This window comes from Dama dama, chromosome 18 (genome assembly GCF_033118175.1).
Source record: "Dama dama isolate Ldn47 chromosome 18, ASM3311817v1, whole genome shotgun sequence".
NCBI lineage: Eukaryota > Metazoa > Chordata > Mammalia > Artiodactyla > Cervidae > Dama > Dama dama.
This window is the reverse complement of record NC_083698.1, coordinates 47,956,212-47,964,445: the sequence shown is the minus strand read 5'-3', so window position 1 is coordinate 47,964,445 and position 8,234 is coordinate 47,956,212.

Genomic DNA, 8,234 nt, shown 5'->3' with positions numbered 1-8,234 from the left:
TGTTGGCAATTTGATCTCTGATTCCTCTGCCTTTTGTAAATCCATATTTAACATCTGGAAGCTCATAGTTCACGTACTGTTGAAGCCAAAGATGGGCACAATAAAGGATAGAAATGGTACAGACTTGACAGAAATTGTATGGCCTTAGCAGAAGCAGAAGATATTAAGAAGAGGTGGCAAAAAACACACAGAAGAACTATACAAAAATGATCTTCATAACCCAGACTTTGATACAACCTTTAAAATCAGAAGATACTATTTCAGAGATAGTGATAAATGAGCCACTCTTCAGAGTAAATTAAACATACTTCTATATGAAAACTTCCTCATGCCCAAAAGGAGAAAATGATGCCACATCTGTTAATGTAATATCTCTAATTAGGGAAGGCATTGTTAGAAATGCCAAGAAACTTCAAGGAAGTTCATTTTATGTAATTATAGTCTGACACAATAAACCTCAACACAATGAAAAAAGAAATGTGTCCTTTCTATGTCGATAAAATACAAAGAATCATGAATTATGTAAGATTTAGGATACATAAGGTTTTCCAACTTTTCCATAGAAACTCTAGGGACTTCCCAGGTGGTCTAGTGGCTAAGACTCCATGCTCCCAACACAGGGATCCCTGGTTGGGGAACTAGGTCCTACATACAGCAACCAAAAGCTCACATTCTGCAACTACAGGTCCCACATGCCACACCGAAGATCAAAGGTCCTATATGATGCATCTAAGACCCAGTGTGGCCAAATACAATTAATAGAAAGAAAAGAGAGAGAGAAAGGAAGAAAGAGGGAAAGAGGGAAGGAAGAAACTCTAGTCTTAAAGTACCAAAAGTGACAGAAATACTCACTGACTCAGCTCATAAGATAGGTTTCAGCCTCAAGTTATAAAATTGGTGAAATATGGATTTCTATTGGTGTGGCTTGTAAATGGAGATTTTGCTCTTCTGATGCAAAACATCAAATTGCATAGTCACTCTTTGAATGTGCTGTTTATAACCTTGACTTAACCACTTAGAACTCTAACAACTCTCTTGGAAACATTATTCTTCCTAAGGATCGAGGATGGCCAAAAGCTTTCACAACTCGTTCCCAATGTGCAGTTCTTCACAAGTGCAAAAAGCTTGATTCTTTTTACTCCTCAAGTATAAAATTCTTATTTTCCATTTTTTCCCATAACAGTTCTCTAAATTTTTTTGCAGTGTTTGAGATTATTAATAACCTCCTTAAAAAATCTCTGCTTTTGGATTTTTCACAGTGCCATATTAGTCTAAAGCTTCTCTCTTTTCTACTATTTCACGTATCTTAAAAAGCAGCTCTAAGGAAGTGGGCAGGTTATCAAAAGATCTGGAGTGAAATCTCAGTTTTCTTACTTACAAGCTGTATAATCTTAGGTGGGTCAGTTAAGGTCTGGTCCATCCTTCCTCTGCTCATGCATAAATGGAGATGATTGCAATTGCTCAGCAAAGCTGTAAAAGGGGAGCATAAGTCAGAGCAGTGTGTAAACCACAAAGTGATGTCAAATCTAAGGTTTATCTGAGGACTCCTCTGTGTCCTGTTAGCCGAACTGGAGCCTTCCCTTTGACTCCATCTCTTCTCAAGGTTTCTATATTGAAAAATATTAAGTCCACAACTCCTGTCCTGACCCCTGTCCCTAGCTTCAGTCACTCTCCCTGGCCTTCTAGAACTTATGTAACCTCAAGGTCATGGGACTCTTTTCTATAACTTTGCATGTGTGAGGCCAACCAGCACAAAACTAGACCAGCCATATTTGCTCACTCATAATTTAAACATAAACTCAAATTTAGCATATCCATTTTAACCATTTTCTCCCAAACCTGATTTCTTTCCAAGTTTTCCAATTTTTCATAAACGTCATCAACGCCCTGGAGCCATCTGTGAATCCAACTCATCGCTGTTCCTTTTTTTCTCACTTTTGATATCCAGACTGGAAGCAATGATTTTTCAATTCATTCTTTTCTGCCTGTTTTGCATGAATAGCCTCCTTTTCAGATCCCTACCACCATTCTGGTTTAGACTCATTACTTCCTGTCAGGACTACTACAATAGTCCTTTAGTTTACTGCTTCAACCACACACAGTCTTTAATTCACCTAATATATTGCTGCCAGATTTTTTTTTTTCTGAAGTAATTACAAAGCAAATCTGAGAATGAGAGCCTATACAAAGTCAGATATTTCTGAGTTTGCCCGGTACTTGTACAAGAAACTCAAGATACAATCACCTCAAGAAACAAAAGGATACAATCACCTGAAAAGATGATAAATTCTCAAAAGTTGTAGAAGGCAGCCTCTGAAATGGTCCCAGTGATCTTTCCTTCCTGGCATTCATGTCCTTGGTAATTCCCTCCCCTTGAATATGGCCTGAACCAACTGATTTCCTTCTAACAAATAAAATATAGCAAAAGTGATGTCACTTCAGAGATTAGTTTCCAAAAGAAAGAGAATTGTGTCTTGCTAGCTCTCAGTTGCTTTCTCCCTCATGTGCTCTGAGAGGAGCCAGCCACCGTGTTCTGGGCTGCCCTAAGACAGGCCAATCTGACAAGGAACTGGTTAGCAGGAGACCTGAGACCTCCTTCAGGTGAGCCTTGATATGAGACCCCTGCTGACACCTTGACTCTGCCTGATAAGGAACGCTGGGCCAGAGGACCCAGCTAAGCCATGCCTCGATTACTGACTGGCAGAAATCATGTGATAGTACTTTTCTTTAAGTGGTTAAGTTTTGGAATAATGTGTTATGCAGTAGCTAACTAATACAACAGTTTAGTGTGTGTAAATCAAAACTGTTTTCTGGCTTTCTCCCTTACCCTCTACAATTTGTGGTCAGAGCACATGGGGAAATAGGCTGTGATAATTTTAGGCAATTTTATTTTCTTGAGCTCCAAATTCACTGCAGATGGTGACTGCAGCCATAAAATTAAAAGATGCTTGCTCCTTGGGAGAAAAGCTATGACCAACCTAGACAGCATATTAAAAAGCAGAGACATTACTTTGCCAACAAAGCTCTGTATAGTCAAAGCTGTGGTTTTTCCAGTAGTCATGTATGGATGTGAGAGTTGGACTATAAAGAAGGCTGGGAGTCATGAACTGATGTTTTTGAACTGTGGTGTTGGAGAAGACTCTTGAAAGTCCCTTGGACATCAGGGAGATCAAACCAGTCAAGTCCAGAATATTCTTTGGAAGGACTGAGGCTGAAACTGAAGCTCCAATACTTTGGCCACTTGATGCGAAGAATTGACTCATTAGAAAACACCCTGATACTGGGAACATTTGAAGGCAGGAGGAGAAGGGGATGACAGAGGATGAGATGGTTGGATGGCATCACCGACTCAACGGATATAAGTGTGAGCAAGCTCCGGGAGATGGTAACAGGAAAGCCTGGTGTGCTGCAGTCCATGGGGTTGCAAAGAGTCGGATATGACTGAGCAACTGAACAACAATTTTAGGCAAGGCCCTGAGAAAAGAGATCTTGCTGCTTCATTAACCAAGTAACAGAGTTTAACGTAAGTGGGAGTAGTCCTACTTTAGCCATAGGACCATGAAGATTTGAATGTTATAGACATTAGAAGCACAACAAAAGCAGGAGATAGGACCATGACCTGGGTGCCAAGCCACAACATCTACATTGGAGATGAGAGATGTTGTCATGGCAACAACAGAGGACACATGCAGCCATTGTTTGGGTTCATCATGGGGAGTTAGATAGAAAACAAGATTGGCAGGATAAAACCCAGTCACTCATGATACACTCTAGAGTCTTCTTGAATAATTTAAGGAGAGCTGGAACCAAAGTCAGAGAGCATCCAATTTGTTTATTTTGTGCTACTGGGTGGAAGAAAGTATAGACCTCACCTGCTTCCACAATGTCACTTCACTACTTTTGCTGCTTGCTTTTGAGTAATCCAGCATTTGGCTTTCACTTCTATTTTCAGTCTCTAATACAGTCAAATGGATGTGCTCACCCTCTCATAATCATTATATTCACTCTCACTAGCCTTCCTACTGAATATAACCTTTTTCTCCCTCCTTATCTAATGCCCATCCATTTGCAAAGTTCAAAGGAAATCCTAAATTCCATATACCATGCAAAATTATTAAATCTTTTTCTGTGAGTTTGTACCATGAAATTATATAAGGTTAATCTACTGAGTATAATATACTAACTTATCTAGAACATAGCTAATATTGCTTATACATTGTCAGAAATACATGACATATCTGTGGCATAGCCACTCCTCTTAAAGTCTCCATCTAATTATTAAGACAAAAACTTTTACTGTGATGCAATCAGAAAACATCGACACTCTGAGTACATATTCTTGATCCTTTCAGAACAAGTCAAGTTGCTGCTTAGAAGTACTTGCAAAGTAAAAGGAGAGATTAAAATGCTTTTGGATATTTCGAAGCAAATTTCTGTTTTCACTCTCATCGTGACATTGATCATAAATGCAAGAAACATTAGAGAAGTGGGTTCAATCCCTAGGTCAGGAAGATCCCTTGGAGGAGGGCACAGCAACCCACTTCAGTATTCTTGCCTGGAGAATCCTATGGACAGAGGAGCCTGGCATACTACAGTCCACAGGGTCGCAAAGAGTCAGACAAGCCTCAAGTGAGTTAGCATGCATGCACACAGTGGTGGCAAAGATGGTTGCCAGGAAGTTAGTCCTTACTTGAATCTGATTTACCAGAGTTATTCCTAATGAGTAACTCAGTCCTGCTATTCTCAGCTGTCTGCCACCAAATCTAAATGTTAGAGCACCGCAGAGAGGTTTTGAGAGAGTAGGAGTAATATCAGTCATGTAATACCACCAACATATAAATTTATGATTTATAACTCATAACTTATTATGTGATACTGCCAACATATCAACTCAATCTACTTCTCAGCCCCTCTCTTCATATGATTTAAAAAGTAGAAGAATCTATATTCCTTAAACTTGTTTCATAGGATAATTTCACTCTATCATGGAATACTCCTTCATTTCTTATAACTTGCCTATAATGCTGGTCCTGGAAAAGAATATACTTATGCTTGGAAATAACTAGAAATTGTTAATAACTGTAAAATAGGGTAATAGTTTGAAATACCATCTGATATCATTTTCACTTTTGGGATAATTCCTGTTATCCAAGTCTTTACCCATCAAGGATGAAGTGGTCATTATTTCAGAGCATAAGCAGAACCAGGCAAGAACAAAGAAGAAAGTTTTCATTTTCAGGTTTCAAAATAAACTTTATAAAAGTTAGGTACAGTTAGTCCTGAAAGCATAGGCTTAATGCAAAGCTTTGCACCTGAGAAAGAAAAGGGTTTCCTAAATTCCTAAAGTTTTCCTTTAAAGATCAATAATCATAAAGCACAGAGATTTGCTACAAGCCATGGGGAAGAAAGGATGCAGACCATAATCTTTCTCGAGGCCTTTCTTGTCATATAGGAGGTGACAACCTGGAGAGAGGTGAGAGGAGAGAAAGGGGAGGTGAGTGTGGAGCCTCTGTTACTGTTTTGGCCCTGCCTCTCTCCCACCATAAAAACCTTGGCTGAGAGCAGGGAGGGGATGGAGGGAAAGAGAGTTGGTGAGATCTGAGGGCAATAGTAATTACACTTCTTTTACAACGGATACCGATATGCTCTGCATCGATACTGGGTAACTGTTGTTGGGAACATACAGCAATTAGCTGTGTTCAGATAAAAAGAAAGGTCTCAAATGAGAATTTGCTTTGGATTATTCAGGATTTATGCAACTCAAGGAAAGATGCAGAAGGTCCACCCAGGGAGAACTAGTAAAAGAAAAATGTTGAGAAGGTGCATGGAGTCATAGATTCGTAAGGCAGGTGGCCAGAAGCCATCACAAGGATCACAGACATGGGAAGCAACAGCTGCTGACTTGCCCTAAATACAAACAGAACCCACTGCTTTGCTGTTATTCAGTCGCTAAGTCATGTTCGACTCTTTGTGACTCCATGGACTGCAGCACACGAGGCCTTCCTATCCTCCGCTATCTCCTGGAGTTTGCTCAAGTTTATATCTATGAAGCTGGTGATGCTGTCTAACCATCTCATCCTCTGCCTCCCGCTTCTCCTTTTGCCTTCAATCTTTCCCAGCATCAGGGTCTTTGCCAGTGAGTTGGCTTTTCACATCAGGTGGCCAAAGTATTGGATCTTCAGCTTCAGCTTCAGTCCTTCTGATGAGTATTCAGGGTTGATTTCCTTTAGGATTAACTTGTTACTTAGAGTATCATAAATCCCACAGAGAATGAAACACACTCAGAGATGTTAGAGAACTCCCCAGGTCAGCACATAGACCAGACAACTCTCCCTCTGATGCCATGAGGTTTCAAAGGTTTCTGGGTGCCCATATGCCATCTGGCAAGAAGAGAAGGAAGAAGGGAAGGGAAAGAAACTTTGAGAAACTGAGCATTTATTCTACCCCTCCCACCACCAAAAAAGTTAGTATACAGGAGACAAATTTTCAAAAATACAAACACCTTTAATTTGAAAAATCAAGGTTCTTATACCTACCATCAGTGTCTCCAGTCCTCTTCACCCTTTGCCCCCACATACAGAGGTAAGGTCTTCAAAGAAAGCTGAGCTCAGCCTCAGTACTGTCATTACCATTCTTCCATGTGAATCATAGTATCTATAAATCTGATAAGTTTCCCTTTAATAACTTCTTCCTTTCCACATATATTCAGAGGAAAATGGGGAATATGTAGGGTCCTAAGCTTTACTGTTTAGTTCTGAAACACAGTTTAACTACAGAGTAAAAATCCATCATATACTGTTAAGAAGGGTCCAAAACCTTCAACTGTATAAATGGGGCAACAATTTGCTAAGTTAATGAAATAAGAGGTCTGGTGACAGTTAACTAATCACTGATCACATTATGTTCAAATTTACATGATATACAAATTCATAATATTTCAGGGTGCTTCATCTGGAGGTAGCTAGAGTACTTGAAAAACATATTGGGATAAATCTATTTTAAAATAGACAAGATAAAGACTGCACCCTTTTGACAAAACCGTTTCTTTTTTTCTTTAACCAGAGTGGTGAGCAGACCACCAACAGACAGTGGAAGGATTTTAGGAAATGATCTCCTATTTTTTTAAGTGTTTATAATACAATAGTACTCATTATTTCTCATTCGAATAGACTGAAATCCTATAATACTCCATATTCCAAACATAAGAAATACCTGAGAGTTTTGTGTAAAGCTGACCCATTCTTTCCATCTGTGCAAGTGAGGCCACACTTTCTGGTGATGAAAGTGATGTCACAGGAAAGAAGTCCTTTCCTGTACCATCAAAATGTGCTACAATATCTGAAGGTTTAGCCTTATGTCCTCAGACCACCCAAATAATACCTATTCTTGAAATTAGTTTATTTTTTAAAATACTGATCAAGATATAACCTATACAATTTTACAAACTCTGGAGATGGAAAATGGAGTATTTCTATATTCTGAGCATCTGAGCCCCGCCCCAGCTGCAATAGTCTTCTTAATCTCCTGCTCTTTGAAAAGCAGCAAGTCTGCTTGGCCTTCAGCTGAATGAAAATTTCAACAAAGTCACTTTCAAATGACTTGTTGCAACTGTATCCACTTCTCTCAAGAAAATAAGTCCAGTTAATGCTGCTGACAGCTTTCCATTCTATAGTATCACACTGATATGGGGTGAATGAACATACAGACTGATGGAAACTGTCTCCTTTCCCCGCCAGTTTCTAGATCAGCATTCTAAGCCATGTCTGAATATGCAATCCCTATGAAGACCGAGGAACCCCCCAGGATATCTCCTATGGCACTCTCCAAAGCCATTAACTTATATCACTGCTGGTCTTAAACAATTCTCCCTGATTACAGATGAAGGAAAACTATGGTACCTTCCAACAGAAACTCTCAGCAAGTAGGAATTGTGACAATCCTTGCTTCACTCCAACCACAGCCAGACAACAGAAACACAGAGAAATCCAAGTGTGACCATGCTGTTGTTTAAAAGAAAAATGTGTGCCTGGAAGGCATGATTTTCTTCATCATAAATGTCAATTGACACTTGATCCACAGGTTATGACAAAGCTAGACAGTGTGTTGAGAAGCAAAGACATCACTTTGTCAAAAGGTCCATGTAGTCAAGGCTATAGTCTTTCCAGTAGTCACATATGGTTGTGAGAGCTGGACTGTAAAGAAGGCTAAGCCCCAAAGAATTGATGCCTTTGAAC